This window comes from Neovison vison, chromosome 13, assembly GCF_020171115.1.
Source record: "Neovison vison isolate M4711 chromosome 13, ASM_NN_V1, whole genome shotgun sequence".
Lineage (NCBI taxonomy): Eukaryota > Metazoa > Chordata > Mammalia > Carnivora > Mustelidae > Neogale > Neogale vison.
Window position 1 is genome coordinate 101,762,730 of NC_058103.1, and position 21,262 is coordinate 101,783,991.

Consider the following 21,262-nt stretch of genomic DNA (forward strand, 5'->3'; position numbering starts at 1 on the left):
TTCTCACATTTACATGTTATACAGTCACACACATACAATTAGTTTTATCTCCTGATAATCACATTGCCTTGGGCTGTTTTTCTACTTGTCTTACCCAAATCAGGGATTTTTAAAATCAGGATCCAGAGACAGGTTTCCACAAGGGGGCAGTGAGTACTGAGGATTATGTGCAAAGTTTTATGTGTATGAGCATTTTTCTGAAAGAGGGTTCATAGCATTCAACGATTTCCAAAGGGATCTCTAACTCTGACACAGGAAGAGTATCCCTGCCCACTGACTGCTACAAGCCCTATGAAGAATCGCTTTGATTCCAAGAAGACATGGTTATTGAAGAAGATAGTCCCATGAATCTCCACTGACTTCTCCACCAGTGCAATCAAGGTGAAGGTACAAAAATTCAAATTCATCAAGTGAGCTGAAAAGCCAAGAAAACAGGCAAATGCCAATTTCTTATACTCATTTAAACACTGTTGGGGGGAGGGAAGGATTCTTTATTGGGAATAAAATTGGAATGCCCAGAACTCCTTCTTACAAGTTTTTATGATACATTTGGGTGAAGTACCATGGATTAAAAACCTGGGCCAGCCCCATAGATAGCTGAAGCTGAAGTAGATACTGGATCCAAAATGTTGGATCCAATCTTGGGCAAGTGAAGTGGAGACCAGTACATCTGTGACTGGAGAATGAAGGCGGATGAGATCTGTGTAGGGTGGCCGTGTGTACTTGACCTACAAGCACAGGCATGCAGAGACTCTGGACTCCAGGGCTCCTTATCTCATGCTGGGGTGCCCCGCCAGAGTTTCCACAGTCAAAAGAAACACAAGTAGTAGTGCACGTTCCTCTTCTCTTTTTAAATTATGTATCAGGGAAATAAATTCATGGTGAGGAGATTTTTTGAGGAAAATTTGCAGACACTGATTACGACCCCCTCCCACCCCCACCAGTAGGCAGTCGAATTTTCTCTTAAAGGTTAGGAGAGCTCTCTGGAAAGAAATTGGACTCCAAGGTGGGGGTAGAGTTGGTTAGTAGAAAATACAAGCATTGTTCATGGTCAGCTGGCAGGCCCAGGCCCTTCACTCAGGGTCTTTTGCCCACACTGGTTGTAAAAACTGGTAAGGAGATTGCGGTGCTGTTGCTTCCTTCTCTGAAAAGCCCTAGTCCTTCTGTCTGCTTCTCTCCTTCACCCCTCACTTGCCTCCTAGGGAGGATGACTAATTTGGCTAGTCCAGTTTTAACCAACTTCTAGTATGCATACTTTCTTTCTTTCTTTTTTTTTTTTTAAAGATTTTATTTATTTATTTGACAGAGAGAAATCACAAGTAGTCGGAGAGGCAGGCAGAGAGAGAGAGAGGGAAGCAGGCTCCCCGCCAAGCAGAGAGCCCAATGCGGGACTCGATCCCAGGACCCTGAGACCATGACCTGAGCCGAAGGCAGCGGCTTAACCCACTGAGCCACCCAGGCGCCCTAGTATGCATACTTTCTTCAGGACAGTGGTGCTGCACTTCTCCTCTGGCTGCTCTGTTCTGGCTATTCCAGCTGGTGGAGCTGGGGTTTCCCAGGGGGCATGGTTTGCATAATTTTGAGAAGCCAAAAGTAATTCAGAAGAACCTTAAGAATTTGAAGGTCAACAGACGCTAACTCGGTGATATTGAAAAGCAATTTTATGATTAGATGTATATCAATTTGCAAAAAATTCTGGTTGGATGTATATCTTTGATGGTTCCACCTCATCTCACCCCTCCCCACCACACACACACACACACACACACACACACAACTGTGCCATTACATGAATGGCACATGTTCGTCACAGTGAAGAGATCTGTCTAGGGAAAACACAGTAAACACAAGATTTCTATTAACCAAAATATTTAGGAAGTAAGGAATTCTATTTTTCTGAAATTTCCAGTAAAATTCTGGTTACAAATTTTCATTCCCTATGTCTTGACACTATAAATAGATTTTAAATAATTTGGTCTAAGAAAAATAATCCAAGGCACACAGAAACAGCAGCACTGTGTATCACTGGGAAGACACATCTATGTAGTAAATAACTTAAATAACTATCCAGCCCCTTGGATGCACCTGGAGCCAGTGGGGTACAGAAAGCAGCTTATGCCACTTCTCGAAAGTTCAGCAAGGCTGAGCAATCTGCCATAGTTACAGGCAGCCAATTTGTTTATGCGTCTTCACATTGGGTTTCTCTTCCTCCATACTTTAACTACTCTGCCTATAATTCTTGCTCCCTGGGATTGCACTTACTAATGAAGTATGGTACAAGGGCCCACCTTGGGTCTGCTTTCTGGAAAACCTGGCCCACAAAGAAAGAATTTATAGATTCTCAATGACCTTTGGGTAGGGGTGTGTGTGTGTGTGTGTGTGTGTGTGTCATAATTTTGCAGGGGAAAGTGGGGGGAAAACTGTTCTTTCATCCCAAATTATATATAACACCTTTCCTCTTCCCACCCTTCTTCAGTTAGGGGCCATTCAGGAAGGTCAAACAACACCAAGAGCTGGGACAGAAACATTTGATATAAAGATGTCCGAACTGATAAGGGTGATTGATCACTAACAGGGGTAAAAGAAAACTTGAAGGAGTTCAGAAGTAACACCTCCAGAGAGCAGTAGGAGGAAAGAACTAAGAACTTGGCCTCTGTAAGGGTAAGAATCAGTCTGCTTGTGGCAAAGACCCTTGTCAGAGGTGGGAGCTGGACATGGTTTACAGGAGCAGCCTACTGGATGGTGGAGAAACTGGCCAGAGGCTGCAGAGGGGAGCTAGTCCACACTACTGGTCTCTGGGTAGTGGGAGAACTTGCTGGAGGGTGTAGGCTAGTGGAGCTGGTCCATGCAGGATGCTGGGATGAACACTACCAGGCCCCTCCACACGGACCTACTGGTGCCAGCACCAGGATTAGCAAGGGCAATTCCTCCCTCCTGTTTGGCTTTAAAGTGGCAAGCCAGTACCTTCTATTAACAGAGCCTATGACCCAGACAGCTGGCAAAGGAGAACTGTCTGCAGGTCCAGCTCCAATATCACCAGACAGGGAGAAGAAAGGTAAATTCAAAGCTCAGAGGTAGTAAGTTGGTAACTGGCACACCCACTTTCTTTGTGTGGGAGACATTCATTTTATCATGATAAGTCTAAAAATGGGAAATAAAAATATATGCTATATATATAAAATATTACCAATGATTATCCTTTGACCACACAATTAAAATTGATTTCTCAGACTTGCCTGCATTATCTGAATATTCTATAAGTAATCATATATCTATTTTTATCTGGAGAAACAATTATCTTAAAATATTCTCATTCATTACAGTTTTACTGAATTCTATTAGTAAACATGAAACTTGTGATTAAGCAAATATGCCCATAGGGTTGAAAGAGGCTTAGGGACATTCATGGATCTCTAAAGGATGGAGTTTTTGAGGACAAGTCAAGTAGTCTTCAGGTTTATGAGCCCAGAATCCCTGGCCCTCCAATAATCTGGAATAGGATTCACCCTCTGCTGCTCATGCTAATATCCCACACTATAACCGGAATGTACAAAGGGCACAAGGCAGCAGCTCCTGGGCCAGAACCAGCATTTACTATGTTGATGCTCTTGTAAACTCTTTGCTGTCTTAGACGCTGGAAGCTGCTTACCTAGAGCTTCACCACCTGCTTGCTGGTCTTTGCTTTGACTAAAAATCCTTAGATTTTGCATTCATCCTCCCTTTCCAGGTAGCTTTCCTTGTCTCTCACCAACCTCCCCAGGCTTTGAATTTAAGCTAGCAGAAATAGCAAACTCTGGAGGTTTCCTCTAAATTATCAGTTTAGGGGCTTTCTCTCCCCAGGACTGTCCTCAGGGCTCCTTCTTGGCACCCTTGGTATTTAGCACAATGGTTGGGACAGAGTGGGCACTCAATGCCTCTTGGTGGAACTAAAATATCTTGATGCCCTGAGTTGCTAGTCCTTCCCCGGCACGCATGCCCTGGCATGAAGCGCCTCTGACTGAAGGAGAACCCTGGGCCAGAGGAACCAGGGGAGGAAGCCTTGTGTTCTGGTTACTACCAGTTCCTTCCTCTCTTCTTTGAGCTGTTCTCAGTAAGGGATGGGCAGATGTGCAGAAACAGACACACGGACTCCTAAAAACACAGATTTCCATTTGAAATATACAAGAGGAATAGAAAGAAATGTCATTCCTTCCAAGAAGTGTAGGTGCTCTGTAGGGGTTCAACCCACCAAGGTTGAGAACCCGGGAGAGGGAGCAAGTGCTGTCTTCCTAGCCTGGTTGAAAGTTCCGTTTCTCGCACTTTCACAAACCCTGCCCACACATGCAAATAGTTACCCATCTATCATTTTCACCTAAGATATATAAACAGGTGAAGCTGATATGAGCTTGGATGCCTTGGGCTGTCATTATCATAACCTCAATTTCCCACACTAGAGACACCATCACTCACACAATGGAGCATGCTTCCTGTACTCACAGGCCTCTTCCCAAGTTACAGTCCCCTTTCCACATATGTTAGCTCATGCGACTGTCACCCAAAGCACCATATGGGCAAGCAAGATTCAAGAGGGTGGATCAGGTTGTGAGGAGCAAGGGCCGAGGGCTGGAGGATGGCCTCGTGACATCACAGGTAAGCGATGTCATCATATACCCACGGTGCAGAGGCAGCATTCAGTGGGATGAGCTAGTGGGATTGTTGTAGCCTCTGTAAACCACCCCTCGTGTTCATCTCTTGGGGGGGTCCCTTTAATAGAGCCATGGGCTGCTCCTAACACTGCTGACTCATGACACCCAATAAATACAAGATGAAGAAATGAATGAGCGAATGAAGATTGCTCTCCCTTTAAATACCTCTTCATAAAACTAGTTTTTTTTTTTAAGATTTTATTTATTTATTTGACAGACAGAGATCACAAGGAGGCAGAGAAGCAGGCAGAGAGGGAGAGGAGGAAGCAGGCTCCCTGCTGAGCAGAGAGCCCGATATGGGGCTCGATCCCAGGACCCTGGGATCATGACCTGAGTCGAAGGCAGAGGCTTAACCCACTGAGCCACCCAGGTGCCCCCATTAAACTAGTTCTATCTGCTCAGCCCAATGGAGACAAACTCCATAGAAAAGGATTTATAAATCCCAGCAGAGAGCTCCAGCCCTATGCAAAGCCTGCAAGAGAGAATAAAGGAAGCCAGAGGAACATGTTCACCTCAGCCAGGCACAACCTGTCCAGCAACACCTTCCCTCTCTATAAATTCAATTCTCCCTCCCCCATCTGTGGCTGGAACACTTTCCTTGTGTTTTTAATTTCAGATTCTCAGTGTGAAGGTGACATCTTTCCTAATTTTCAACAGCGTACCCCATGGGAGACCCATGCCAGGAAAATTTATGCCTCTTTCCAAAAAGAAGGACAGTGGAATTCAAATGCCTCAACCTCCCTAGTATCTCACCAAGTTTCCTTGTTAATATTTTGGGGAAATTTAGATTTCCAGATCCACGTCAGGCTAGTCTTGCTTGATGGAATATATAATCCTGTTTCAAAGGTGATTCTGATTAATCAAAGTCCTGGCTCATTAAATGGTGGCTTCGAATCATAGAAAAGAAGGAAGGAAGGAAATGAAGGAAGGGAGGGAAGGAGAAGAAAGAGGAGAGAGGAATGAAAGATAAGTAAAGAAGGGCAGGAAGGACAGACAGACGGAGGGAGGAAGGAAGGAAGGAAAGGAGGAAAGGATGCTTACTTAAGAACACAAAGCTGGCCCCCAGCATCCTCTCAAAGGGCATCTTGAGAAATGAAATGGACCATATGGGAGGAGCAGTGATGGATGTATGGCAAGTTTCTACAAGGATCACTGTTGGGAGGAGTGGGCTGGCAGAATGTTACCTGCACATGCAATCTCCTTTAAAAAAACAATGCTTGAACATGAGAATTACATAAATAGTCAACAAATATGTAAAAAATTTAAAATATTTAATATTTAAAAATAAATTGTAAAAAGTTGGTATCAGGAGCCACTACTATTGACTTTATTCAGTGGAAATTTCAAAATCACCTAGACAACTTAGAAAGCCACCTTTGGACCCCAGCTGGCTGTCACCCATATGACGTATGTGGGTCATACTTCCCCTCTGCATAAAGAAGAAGCTCCTGCTGGGTTTTTCCACCATATTTTTGTTTCTTTTCCACTTTTGTATCCTTAGCCAGGATCTGGCACAGATAAAGAACTTAATAAACAGTTGTTGATTTATGAACACATGTAAACAGAACCGTTAAGTCTGGGATTCTAGTTCCAACCCTGCCACTGGCTTTCCATGTGATTTTGAGAAGGTTGCTTTATATTTCTGGGCCTCAGTTTCCCTCTTAGTAAACTGAAGACAATAGGATGGTTGACATGTTTTAAAATATTTTATGCATTTATTTGTAAGAGAGAGAATACGAACAGGTGGGGCAGAGGGAGAGGGAGAAACAGACTCCCCATTAAGCAGGGAGCTCAACATGGGCCCAATCCCAGGACCCTGAGTTCATGACCTAAGCCAAAGGCAGACACTTAACTGACTGAACCACCCATGTGCCCAGTGGTTGACATTATCAATAGCTAACACTAACTGATCACTTCATATGTCACTGGCACTGTCCTCACCTGTACCTGCATTAGGTCACTTGATCTTCACAATGAGTCCATAAGTTACAACGGATTATTTCAAGTCACCTCACACACAACTTTGAAAAACCCCAAATGGGTAACCCAGTGGTAAGACATCTGTAAAAGGAATCCAAGTATCTCTGGCTGGAACACACATTAGTCTCAGGTCACTTTTGGGCATGGAGCTATCACCTTTTTATCAAACATAAAATCGTCTCCTTTGCATCTTTCAAATTTAAATTTTCTCTTATCCAGTAAAAACAATGAGTAGTAAAAGTGTGTAGGCAAAGTGGTGGGAGAAGATTGGAAAGGAGAGAGAGATGGTTCTAGCTGGCCTCTGACTGTGAGAATGAAGGGAGGCAGAAATCCAGGAATCTCCTATCCCAGGAGACTCCACTCAGCCCCCTATCATCTGAGTCCATAATTAGCCAGCATAATTGACAGGACACCCCTAAGATGAATTACTTCGCCCACTGTTTTGCTCATGATACCCTCTATGATAATAGGTATAGGATGTGGCCAGAAGGAATGAGGATTAATGAAGATGCCATTACCCAACTGCCTCCATTCAGTCCAGGGAGGCCCAACTTCCCTCTGACTTGCCAGTTTTTTTGTGTTTTTTTAAATAGTTTTTTAAAAGATTTTATTTATTTATTTGACAGAGAGAGAGATCACAAATAAGCAGAGAGGCAGGCAGAGGGAGAGGGAGAAGCAGGCTCCCCGCTGAGCAGAGAGTCCGATGTGGGGCTCAATCCCAGGACCCTGGGACCATGACCTGAGCCGAAGGCAGAGGCCCCAACCCACTGAACCACCCAGGTGCCCCTGACTTTCCAGTTTTAAAGCTGAGCTATGAAATAAGAATAATTTTTGCCTAACTCAAGAGGAGTAAGCATCCTTGAGAATCCTAGAAACATTCTGTTCTCAGTCCTGTGCAGTTTCCTCAATAGGCTATACACTTGGCCAACACATTTGGGGCTGCCAGGAGAAACAGTGGGAGCAAAGAGGCTTTTTTTCAGAAAACTTCAATTAGTTTGAAAGAAGATATCTGAACAATGACTTCACTGGGAGTCCTGCTGTTGGAATACTGAACAAATTTCACAGTCATTTTTTCAATACTGGCCATGAAATTCTTGGTCATATTCTGCTGGGAAACTATCACCCTCCTGGATCCCCACCCCATGAGGAATAAATATATTTCTTCTCTCCTATTCACTGTACCAGAAGCTGTTTTTGAGAGAGCCAAGTTTACTGGTTAGATGGCCTGACTCAATAAAGAGAGTACATGGTAGTACAAGGATTCACTTTGGTCTAACTGTGACACTATGGGCAAGTTCTTTACTGTCCCCAAGGTACATTTTCCTCACCCATGAGCCCACTTCAATATCTTTCACAATTTATAAAAAGGATGAAGGAAGGAAGACACCATTTAGGGTTGTTCTGAAGACTAAATGGGATCTACATGAAAAGCTCAGAGCACAGTCCCCAGCACACAGAAAACAGTCACTCAATTATAGCTGTTTATTATTATTATTTTTAAAAGATTTTATTTATTTGACACACAGAGAGAAATCACAAGTAGGCAGAGAGGCAGGCAGAGAGAGAGGGGGAAGCAGGCTCTCTGCTGAGCAAAGAGCCCAATGCGGGACTCGATCCCAGGATTCTGGTATCATGACCTGAGCCAAAGGCAGAAGCTTAACCCACTGAGCCACCCAGGCGCCCATAGCTGTTTATTATTAATACCTTCATTATCATCCAACCTCTTCCTTCTACTGGAGGACCTCGTGGCTTGGATAAGAGAGTTTGAAATTGCAAACTCAAAATAGATTTGCTTTTCAGGTAAAGTTCTATCATTACAAATGGAATTATACCGTAGGATGTATTCCAAAGGATGAACTCTCTAACTATACTGAGTATATAGTACATGTATATATATTTATATATAGTGTGTATGTGTATATGTGTATATGTGTATTGTGTATATAGTGTGTGTACATATATGTATATATGTATATATATGTATATATACATACATATGGAGTCACATTCTACAGTTATGGCCCATGTTTCCTGGATTTCCATAAGATGTACAGTTTCAAATATCCCATGACAAGAAGCTCCAACTATTGGTACAGAAAACATGGTTTGTCTCTGTCCATGATCCTGTCTCTATGATCAGTCTTCTCAAAGACAGTGTAGTTCTGGAGGATTGGGAATTGAGGAGATTGGCTTGCAATCCTTGACATTCTCAAACTTGGAAATCAAGTGGGACAGTTAGGAGTAATTACAGTTTTGAGGAGGAAGGTGTGGAATCTCTAGAGTGATGCTACAGGTTTCTACAGTGTCTGTAGTTGATTATGCAAGATTTCCCTCTCTCCTCCCTTGCTTCCCTCCCTCCAGAATGAATGTAAACACAGAAATTCTAAATCCACACCAAGGAGGCACAGCTAGGCAGCCAGAAACATAGGGGCCACCCACCAGACTACTCAAGTCCTGCAATTTGGGGCAACTGAACTCACCTGGACAAGCCTGACTGCAGGTGATGAGAGACTGGAAACACTCTTACTTGGGGATGTGAAATGTAGAAGGTAAATTCCCTGAGTTCTTGCCTTTTGTTTTGTTTTGCCTTTTGTTTTGCATCTAACACATGCTGCCCTCTATTAAAATTGCTCTGTTTTGAAACTGAAAATGTCACAAGACAACATGACCACATTGATCAGTGAATAACAAAAAAAAAATTGAGGGAAAACTGGAAGATATGGAATGTGCAACTTCATATGTAGGGTAACGAGGCAGCAAAACTATCTCATTGCTAGGCTTCATAGTTTTAATCGTAAAGCAAGGAATTCCAAATTCTTCCACCTCAGGGCAACATTCTACACAAAAGACAATGTAGGACTTGGTTCCCAATTTAACTTTAATTCATATGCTTACTTATTACCAGGATCTTTTCTTTCCTAGCACAAGAAAAATAACTTCCAAATGCAAGACCAGTTGTTAGCAGGAAGGGGGGTCTGGGCTGTTGGAGTCCTGGGTCCCAACCTCAGCTCTGCCACTTCCTCTTGGACTGAGGGCAAGTCACCTCCCTTGTCGTACCCATCCTGAATCTGTCTCTTCATCTGAGTGAAGGGATGACAAGCCAAGGAGCCTCATAAATGTATGATGGGACATGTGAAAATCCCCGTGGAAGTGCGTTGTCAATGAAAAAACACGCTGGTCACCATAGGTGGTCTTATCCTCAAGCTGGTAAAGGATTAAATTCTGAGTTTTCAGCTATGGGCATGAATCTGTCAAAAGTACAGTGGTGGGGGCACCCAGGTGGCTCAGTGGGTTAAAGCCTCTGCCTTCGGCTCCGGTCATGATCCCGGGGTCCCCCAGGACCCCTGACTCAGGTCCCCTGAGTCCCGCATCGGGCTCTCTGCTTAGCAGGGAGCCTGCTTCCTCCTCTCTCTCTCTCTCTGCCTGCCTCTCTGCCTACTTGTGATCTCCCTCTGTCAAATAAATAAATAAAACCTTAAAAAAAAAAAAAGTACAGTGGTGGTTGCAGTGGGAGGTGGGAAGGAAGGAGAGGTTTTTTCCTATGGGGGTAATGTTAAGAGCAAATAAGGCACGATTCCAAACCACTTCTGTATGTATTTCAGCCCATAGTCCAGATTAAGTTGGATCATACGTTGAGAGGAAAAGAGGACTTGCATAATGGTTAAATCACTCTTCTCTCCAATCAGTGCTTTGGTGCTCACTGAGTGGGTATGCTGACTGCACCCTTATTCCATCAGAAGTGAACAGACAGCACTCTCCCTGCATAGTAAGTCTAGTTCAGTGCTAACAGCTGGCTTCGCAGATGTCAACAACAGCTGCATTTTGTCATTCCAAGATGCAACTCCCAATTAATCTCCCTCTCTCCTTGTTTTTGGAAACTTTGACATCTATGTATAAAATGATTTTACCTTCCTGGTTAAACTCATTACACCCAGATGTATCTAGTCACCTTTACAAAATGAGGTTCAATTTGCTCAGGAATCAGAAATAAAAATTACCTCTTATATCAAAGTATTAGTGAGAGAAATCTCAGGGAAGATCCAGTTTGCCAATCACTTCTAGCAAAGGATCTAAATACATCAGCCAACTAAATCACCTGGCGCCCACAGAGATATTTCAGCAGGAAATCTGTAAATAAGATGGATATTCAATATTTCATAGAGCAATTTTTATGGCAGGTCTGTATAGCAGGGCCATCACTCCACAAATGTTGAAAAAAAGGGAAAGAAAAGCAGCTTAGTTGGAAATGAAAACAGAGAGAAGGAGAGGTCTGTGAGAGCTGAACTATGGTTCTAAGAATGGAGACTATTATTCAGGCCTGGCCAATTGGCCCTGTCCCTCTCTAGATGCTTCCGCCATCCATCACATGCCCTGGTACTTACAGGCACTGTTCAAAATGAAATCCAAACACCAAACAGACGGGAGCAGATACGGTTTTAGACAGACATGTTCCTGGGCAGAATTTGCTAGAGCCAGTGGCTGAGGGGAAAGTCTTGGCTGTGCAGGTGCTGGACCTCACTGTGTGCATTTGTTAAGTGAATGTTCATAAGCTATTGGGTTGTGTCTGTTTTTGCTGGCATGCTCATGGCTAGCAGAAACTATCTAATGAAGTAGGGAATGGGGACAAGAATGAACTAGGGATATTCAGTTATCCTCGAATTCAAGGGGTTTACCACCAATGTAAGACAGGCCTGCCTAAATCTATGAAGAAATAACTTGATTTATTTCTGCCCGTACCTTCTATTCCCTCAACCCAACAGAGAAAGACAGGAAAGAGGCACATGCAAAAAGTACTACTAGAAATAATCATACTAGGGCCTCTCCACTAAGGAAAAAAAGGGGGTGACTTATATAGGATCACCTGTAAACTTATGTTGCCAACTCTTAACCATCTCCAGGGGAAGATACCTATAGTGACTTTTCCTTGTTCAGGACCAAACTATTTATCTGAGTTATCTGTTAAAAGGATCATGACCTCTGCTCGAAGACATGACATGTTCCCTTGTAGAGGATGATAGGGAAGTATTTAAACCAAAACAATGCATGGTTTGGTTTTAGCAGTAGACCTTCTTGAACCCACTTTTTAAGCAGAAGATTAATGCTGTTCTGACCAGAATGCCTCAGATTCTTTTTTCCCCCTCAGATTCTTTTTTATTTTTTTTTAAAGATTTTATTATTTATTTGACAGAGAGAGATCACAAATAGGCAGAGAGGCAGGCAGAGAGAGAGAGAGGAGGAAGCAGGCTCCCCGCTGAGCAGAGAGCCCGACGTGGGACTCGATCCCAGGACCCTGAGATCATGACCCGAGCCGAAGGCAGCGGCTTAACCCACTGAGCCACCCAGGCGCCCCCAGATTCTTTTTTATACTGAGTGTGTGTGTGTGTGTGTGTGTGTGAGAGAGAGAGACAGACAGAGCCCTTTCCTGGGTGTTAGGTTTTCAATCCCAATAGCCTGCACCTTTAGCTATTGTCTAGGGAGACAGCCCTCAGCCCACTATGCTTCCATCTGAAGGCAGCACTGTCTAGTTACTTGGGCCCTTCCAGGCAGCACTTTACCACAACTGATAGATAGAGGCATAAAAACTTCACTTCCCTCACCTCAGATTGGGACAACTTACATTCCAGACTTCTCCAGAAGAATCAAGCAGAGCTATCCTGTGTGGGGTTCTGCCTGAGATTACACCCTTCTTTGGCTTCCTTTGTTTGTCTGAAAGAGGAGAGAGATCCTGTAAGTTGGCAGAAGAGATGTGGTCCACCCTGAGCATGGAGTAGGGGAGAAGAAAGAGCTAGACAGGGGAAGAGGGACTCGGGCTCAATGGGCCCTCAGTCAAATTATGGCCTCCTCATCCTTCTAGAGTCCTTGTGCTCTGGGGCAGTAGACCCGCTGTATGTTCAAATGTAAATCAAAATCATATTTTAAAATCATTTCTGTGGCATTCTCCCACAAGAAGAAATAGTAGGAAATGAGGTCTGAGATAAAATATGTGTCATGAAGAGAACTCTTAGCAAGTGTCTTTCTTAGTCCACAATCCAGAAGCAAGTACTGGATATCAATTTTGCCGGGCCTGGATGACTTTGTTAGCCCACCAGGAATGCCCTCTGCTTGCACCATGGAACTCACGTTTCCCATGCTCCTCCTTCCTGACCTTGGTTCTGACCTGCTCTCAAGACATATTCCTTACACCTGACTCAGCCCTGCCTCCAGCTCTTCAGCTCCTAACTTGACTCCTCTTTCCCTGGTTTTATTCTCTCTTTCCTCTTTGGACCTGATACATAGCACAGTAACTCCTCCCAAAGATGATTCTAGGTCTCCTCAGCTCTGTAACTAAAGGTCCTTGGAGAAACGCCACTCTTGGTTTGGATACTGGAACTTTCCTAGCTTGGAACGGACCCCATTGGGATTATCTACCTCTTCAAGGGGGATTCGGCTTGATTAGTGGAAAGAAACTACTTTCTCCCTGCTTTTCAGAGACCCTCATTTGACATTTTATATAGTTTACTTTTTGTTTTTTTCTGTTCCTCCTACTGAAATATAACTCTCATGAGGGTAGGAATTTTTTTTATTTTGGTCTACTTTGTTCTCTACTGTACAATGTATGAATTTTGGGGAAGTGCAAACATTCAGTGCCCAGCAGGGGGGCATTGCTTTTCTGTCACTTCAGGCTCATGTGGGCCAAATATGCAACTGTGGTTAAACAAAAGTTCCCTGGTAGAGAGAAGCGTATGTTTTCAGTAAGCACCTCCCAGTGTGCTGAGGTAACAAAGGTATAAAGTTAATGTTAGTGTCAGCGTCTGCTACAGTCTTTGACCCAGTAACTCTACTGTGGGGTATATATTCAACAGAAATGCATATATTGGTGCCCCCAGTGGCAGGTACAAGAATATCTCTAGCAGCAGGTCTTGCAATAACTCCCAGCTGGGAACAACCTAATGGCCATCAGGGATTCAATGGATAAGCACACTGTGGGGAATGGGTGCTAGTTCAGGGTGCCACCACCTCTCACGTGGAACCCTGTTGTGGCTTCCTAACCTGTCTTCCTGCCTCATTTCTGGTCCCTATTTTTCTTCCCCGCCTTAAAAACTTCTCCAGTAGGGATCAATTTCACAAAGAATACAGTGCAAACTCTCATGTACCCTGCCTACCTTTGTGCTCCCTTCTCTGTCTGTCCTTCTCCTTGCTCACTACACTCAGCCACAGTGGCCTTGTTCTGCCCCTTAACATAATCATGCAAGTTCTCACTCGGTGTCTTAGAGCTTGTAGGCCCTGCCACTTGGATACTCCCCAGACCTGCTCAACATGGCTACTTCCTTCCCATCTTTTTTAATTGAGGTATAACATAAGTATTAGAAAAGCTAACAGGGCACCTGGGTGGCTCAGTTGGTTAAGCGACTGCCTTTGGCTGAGGTCATGATCCCAGAGTCCTGGGATCAAGCCCCGCATCAGGCTCCCTGTTCCATGGGGAGTCTGCTTCTCCCTCTGACCTTCTCCCTTCTCATGCTCTCTCTCACTGTCTTTCTCTCAAATAAATAAATAAAATCTTAAAAAAAAAGAAAAAGAAAAAAGAAAAGCTAACAAATCCTAAACAGTGAAAAGGCACAGAAGACTTTAATAGGTCTTTGGGTTTTTAAAAGATAGTCCCTGCAGCTAAGAGAAAAGGCGAGTAGGATGAGGAAGCCAAGATGAAGGCAGACTAGTATTGAGGTATTTATCAGGTGTGAGATGAGAAATAAATACGACCTGAACAAAGGTATTGGCAATGGGTGGGAGAGGAAAGAACAGAGAGATTCAAGAGTCCACTTGGTATCTTGGGCTGCTTGTGGTGCCTTATGGAGACTCTAACCACCTTCTTGTGATCAGTTTGTAGATTTAACCTGATCTAGAAGTAGGAGCCTCTCCAACTATAACTTGGATTGTAGCTTAGTGTTTTTCATTAATTCGACCTATAACTGCTTTTTCTTGGGAAGTCTAAGTTCTTGGCCATGTTGTTTAACTTCCCTTATTCACTAAAAGACCTGATTATTTTGACTCACATGTTACTAATCATTCCTTCCTCATCTTGGATCTCAATATTGCTCCTGCTTTTTCCCAGCCAGTATATGAATAAAATATTGAGCTGCTAATTAATGACCCTATATACTCTACTTTGAGATGTCTGAAAGAATTACCACAATGCCCAGACAGCTCTATAATGTCACATTTAAATTAGAGGCTGAATCTTTAAAAGGCTGTTCTCTGTTGTAAAGGCTATATTATAAGGATGGTAATCAGACCTAATTTCATTTTAGGAGAAAGAATAGAAACATTATCTCTTAATGTCAAGAGAAGAGCACCATTTCAAATAGGCAAAAATGTAAGTTAATGCTTTGACTTCACTTAGTCTTAGATTGAAAGTACCTTCTGGGGAAGGTTTAAGAATGAATGGGGATTCTTGTCTTTATTTTTGTCTTTAGTTGCTTTGGTCTTAGAACTCGGACATGAACTTTGACTCAATGCCATTTCCCCTTCTCTGGCTTATTTAATGGGTATTATACTGGCATTGTATGTCCTCCCATAGTGGGCACAGGTAGTTGGTATCAACTCTCTGTTACAGAAAAACTCACCACCTATCAGGGGGATAAAGCAGTCAGTAGAATCTTTGACCTGATTGTAACTGAGATTCCATATGGAAATACAACAGAGAGGAAGGGCCCACAAAGAGCACTCAGTCATCTCCATCCTGAATGATAACCAAAGCCACATAATAACGGCAGCAGGACTAACTGTATTGGTCACAGGGATAACACAGCTGATGTGATTAAGCATTTACTATGTGCCAAGCACTGCTGAGTACTCTACACACTACAACTCATTTCATCTTCTCAACTCTACAAGGCACGTACACCATTATTATCCAAGGTCACTCTGCTGGGAAGAGACAGAGTGAAGATCCAAATGAAGGTCTGATGCCAAAGAACGTGCTTTTCACCACTGTACTGTACTGTAAGGATCTGTGCTATTATGTAGCTTGGTATTCACAGACTTAACCCGTGATGGCGTTCTTCGTGTGAATTGAATTTTGGACAGTTTCACCTAAATTAAAAGGAAACACTACGTGGGCTGAAACACATAACCTTAAATGAAATGTCTCAATCTAGTGGCCACACAGCCAATGGTCATATAGATCTAACAGTGTCCAGGACAGCTCAAATTTGTTACATTATTTCCTTCTATCCCATAACTATCATTCCACTTATTAGACCACATGTCTCAACTGCTGGATTAGAAACTATGGTTGCGTTAACCACACTGATCTTCTTAAGCCGTTGAAAGGGGACATCTGTCTTTACCTCAAGAATCTTTTAAGACCTAAATGATACAAAGCTCAAGTGACATTGACCATGTTCCAGCTCAGAGGCTCATCACTTTACATTTTCATGTTACTGTATATTAACTCATCTCAAAGCAGTTTTTAGTGTTATTGCAAAATCCCAAAGTCCTACCCAGAAAATGAGAAATTGTTTCAAGTGCAATGAACACTTTCCTGAAAATGACAAAATTATTCTAAAGTTCATCTTGGAGGAAAAAAATGTAAAAAAAAAAAAAAAAAAAAGAATTAAGAGGAAAAGAAGGCCCTGTATTTTAAAATGTACTTAAAAGCTTTCATAGTAAAAATAGTATGGTACTGGTGCAAAAACTGACAGATAAATATGAACTGATATATATAGCAATATGATATATATAGCAATATTTTCCTATATTGAACTACACATATGATGAAGGAATAGTCACTTACTAGTTAAAAAATTCATGAATTATCCCTCCTTTGGTATGAGGAAAGTCGGCTTTTGGGAAAAACATTAAGTTAGTTCCTCACCTCAAACTACAGCTAAAAATATATCCTATGTGGTTTGAAAACTAAGTGTAATTATTGAAAACTTAGCCTGACTTAAATTTTTTAAATGGGAAGAAAATATAAATATTTCACTTTTCTAAGATCAAGAAAGCCCCCCAAAGATGTATGAAATCACCAAGGAAAAGGTAAATACATTAGACCACTTAAAAATTAAAAATAGACATTTAACATAGTCAAAAAAAAAAAAAACAACCCACCAATAGCACCCTAGAAAAGTTGTTTGCAACATGTATAGTAGACAGAGGATTCAAGTGATTATATCATTTTAGCTTTCAAATACATATAACAATAAAGGTAAAATACATGAGAACTAACAAACTTGTAAACATCCACAAAACTCTTCAGTCTTATTTGTAATAAAGAGAGTTACTTATATAAAGAATTTAATGTCAGTGTGAATTGAGTGAAATAGGTATTCTCAAACAACAGCAAGAATGTGTATTATTGTTAACACCTCTTGGCACAGTAATTTGGCAAGTATATTAAAGGAATTAAAAAGTTCACAATCATCATAAAAATAATTTCAAATCTATCAGTTCTGGTGAAAATCTTATATATAGACTTATTTATCAACAGATTATTTCTATTGTTCATGACTAAAAAGAACCAAGGCTTGGAGAAAGGCGTGGTTCCAGAGCAAAGGCAGCAAAAATTATAAGGAAACCTGGAACACACTGAGCCAAAAAGCAAGGAAACCCAAAGGCTAATGGAGAGATTCCAGAAGACATGGAAGTCAGTGTGGATGGGTGGCCTTTATACAAACTTGAACATCAGAAAGTTATTATAGTTGACTGCAAAACACTAAAACAATCCATAAGTCCACGGCAATACTAAAAAAATTATAGAATAGAAGAGAGAAAAACAAACACATTTATCTCACTCATTCAGTTAAGGCTTAGAACATGAGAAGTAAGCATTTACCCTGCCTTTGGAGAGAGAAAACTTTCCAGAAGACTAGCAGCTATTAAATGTAGGTGAAATAGAAGAATTAGAAAAATCACCTTTTGAAGCTCCCAATAAAACAACTGGTTTGGGCAAGAATCACCAAGGAAGCAAAAAACTATTAGGTGAAAAATTATTGGGAAATAGGATAGTCATGGTACTGAAGTACCACCCCATAGACTATGTACTGATTGCAAAGGGAAAAACATACCTCTAAGTAAAGAAATCTAGAGGTCACCACCTTAATCAAATAATCAAACTTCACTTCAGTTCTTTTTTTTTTTTAATTTCTTAACAATTTGCTTTCCTTCTAATCTTTCTTCCTGACATTCTTATTGCATTGGAAGTACTTTTTTTTTAGTTCCTCAAAGTCCGTCTTTTGAAGAAAATTCCTCAGAAGTGCTTCTTTTTTTTTTTTTTTAAGATTTTATTTATTTGACAGAGAGAGGTCACAAGTAGGCAGAGAGGCAGGCAGAGAGAGAGGAGGAAGCAGGCTCCCTGCTGAGCAGAGAGCCCGATGCGGGACTCGATCCCAGGACCCTGAGATCATGACCTGAGCCGAAGGCAGTGGCTTAACCCACTGAGCCACCCAGGCGCCCCCACTTCAGTTCTTCTGATGATTCAGTCACTAGGAAGCATCTTTGTCAAAACTATTTACCTAAATTGGATTAAGACTTCAGACCTAACTTCCAGTTTACTGGAAATCTAGGTGCTGGAAGAACAAATTGAATGACATGACACAGAAACAATCAGACAAATTCAGAAAGCAGAATGTTCTATAAAACAACTGGTCTGGGATCTTCAAAAAGTCATTAATAAAACTAAAAAAAGGTTGGTGCCCTATTCTAGACAAAAAGAGATGAGAGAATCATAACCAAATGAAGTGTAGAATCCTTCATGGAATTCTGGCAGGAAAAAGGACACTTTATGAACAAAGGACACTTCAGTGACAATTGGGAAAATTTGAATATAGACGAGATATTACATGGTATTAGGGAACAGCTGCTAATTTTCTTAGGTGTGATAAATGTATTGTGATTATGTAGGAGAATGCCTTTCCTTTTAGTAGAGGCATGCTTAAGTCTTCAAGAATAAAATCCTATGATGTCGCAATTTACTTTTAAGTGGTCCCACAAAACAATGAAAACAACTCAATACACATATCTATATCATGCAGGCAGACACACACAGAGAAAATATGGCTCAGTGTTTAAAAACCATTTAAAATATGGGTATACTTTGTACTATTTTATTTTTATATATGCTTGAAAATTTTCATAATAAAATACTAGAAAAAATATTTTTTAAAACTGCCATTATATACAAATTAACTAAAAATTATATCATAATTAAATTGGGGTACATCCATGGAATTGATATTATGCACTTATTAAACACCTTTTCCTTATTTTTTAATTTAAATAGGCTCCCCATGGGTATGGAGCCCAATCTGGGGCTTGAACTCACAACCCTGAGAGCAAGACCTGAGCTAAGATCAAGAAACAGAAGTTCTGGGGCACATGGGTGGCTCAGTGGGTTAAGGCCTCTGCTTTCGGCTCAGGTCATGATCCTAGGGTCCTGGGATCGAGCCCCACATCGGGCTCTCTGCTCAGTGGGGAGCCTGCTTCTCCCTCTCTCTCTGCCTGCCTCTCTGCCTACTTGTGATCTCTCTGTCAAAAAAATAATAAATAAAATCTTAAAAAAAAAAAAAAAAGAAACAGAAGTTCTGTCGACTGAGCCATCCAGGTGCCTCAATTAAACACCTTTTCAAGGAATTTCTAAACACACAGGCAAACAGTCACAATGTAGTAGTACAGAAGATAAGATGCAAGACTTTGTATTTGGTATATATAGCTTGATCTCACTTTTTATAGACATTCAACACATTTGTTGAGCAGCTATAATGTGCCATGAATTCTTTCAGCTGTGTAAGAAAATACACTTGAATGTTAATAGGGTTGTTCCTGGCCATTAGGATTATAGGAAATCCTTATTATCTTCTAATACTCTAAAATTTTCAAATTGCATGCAATAATTTTTTATAGTAAAAATAACAAGCAAGCATCTTGCTGAACAATCGTCATCAGGGATTGGAGGTCAATAAAGGCTGACCACTGGCTGTGCACCTGGCATGTGATGGCCCCTCCCAGCACTCTCCAGGGTCCAGTCTGCCCAGCCCCACTGATAACCTCTCCAGGTATTATTTTTATTCCCATTTTACACACACAGAAACCGAGCACTGAGAGATTTGGTAATTCGCTTAGGCAAGGATTCTTCAGTGGGAAAGACACCGTCCTCAAGAAACATTTGGCAATGTTGTGAGACATTTTTGGTTGTCACCCTGGGGAGAGAGGAAATGTCAGGGACATTGTTAAACATCTTCTGTTGCCCCGCACAGCACCCACGGCAAAAAACTATCAGTCCCAAATGTCAAGAGTCCTGAGGCTGAGAAATCCTGAGCTAATATCAAATAGCTGGTAAGTTAGAGCCCTCCTCTGAGTCCACACTCTTCATCATTCTAGACTGCTCTTAAGACACGCTGCTATCCCAGTATTGTGTCGTTCAATGTTGCAGTATTTATTCACTGAGGGTAATTATTCGTAACCATGATGACTGCTGTCATATATGATGCTTTGCTATTCACCCCCAAAATTTAAGCAAAATATGAAAACAATAATCTTTTCCTAAAAGTTCAAAAGGTACATGTGATGTGGTGAAAGGGCATTCCACTGGTATGATTCTTTAAAAATTGCAGTTTTGTGGGCGCCTGGGTGGCTCAGTGGGTTAAGCCGCTGCCTTCAGGTCGGGTCATGATCTCAGGGTCCTGGGGCTCTCTGCTCAGCAGGGGGCCTGCTTCCTTCTCTCTCTGCCTGCCTCTCTGCCTACTTGTGATCTCTCTCTGACAAATAAATAAATAAATAAAATCTTAAAAAAAATTTGCAATTTTGCAGTTTGCATCAAAATCTTGATATTTATAACCTTTGATCCAGAAATTCCACTTTGAGAATTCATTCCGAGAATATAAATCAAAATATGACAAAATCCTCGTGTGCAAATATATTTTTTAGAGAAGAAACAAGAAAGGAGGTTACCCAAATGTCTAATAATAGAAGAGCTTAATAACCTGGGCCCTTGTCCTTGATAGAATCTCTGTGAGGGTGTGGAAAATCATATGGAGGATAATGTTAGGTGAACAAAAGAAACAGGATATAAAATTGTGTGTGTTCCCACAAGCATGTTAAACAGTAGCATCGTTTAAAAGATGAACACGAAACACTTCACCAGAGTTGCCAGATTAGAATAGTAGGGTAAGTAGTGATTTCTTTGTCTTTTTTCCCCCTGTCTTTTATTTTCAAAACTGTTCGAAATGTAGCCATGCATTTTAATGGAGTAAAAACAATCAAAATATTTTTACATGTACCGAAATCCTGGGAAAATGACTTTTTTTTTTTAATGGAGGCCCTTTATAAAACCTGAAATATGTGTAAACAAGCTTATGGCCTAGATCTGAGCACTTTAAAAGCAAAAACAAATCTGAGAACAGAGCCAACGGTCCTCCCAACACATTCTCTATGTCGATATTACATGAGAAAATCTCCTCTCTGGCAATCTTAATGTCTCCTTCTCCCTCTATAATGACTTGATGCATAAAAATTAATCTTTTCTCTACGCTTTGATCCCTGAGCTCCTTAGCAAAGATTCCATCTTGCTCTATAACACATGATGAAGCATTTTCCCTGTTATAATGTGACAATAGCCCTAC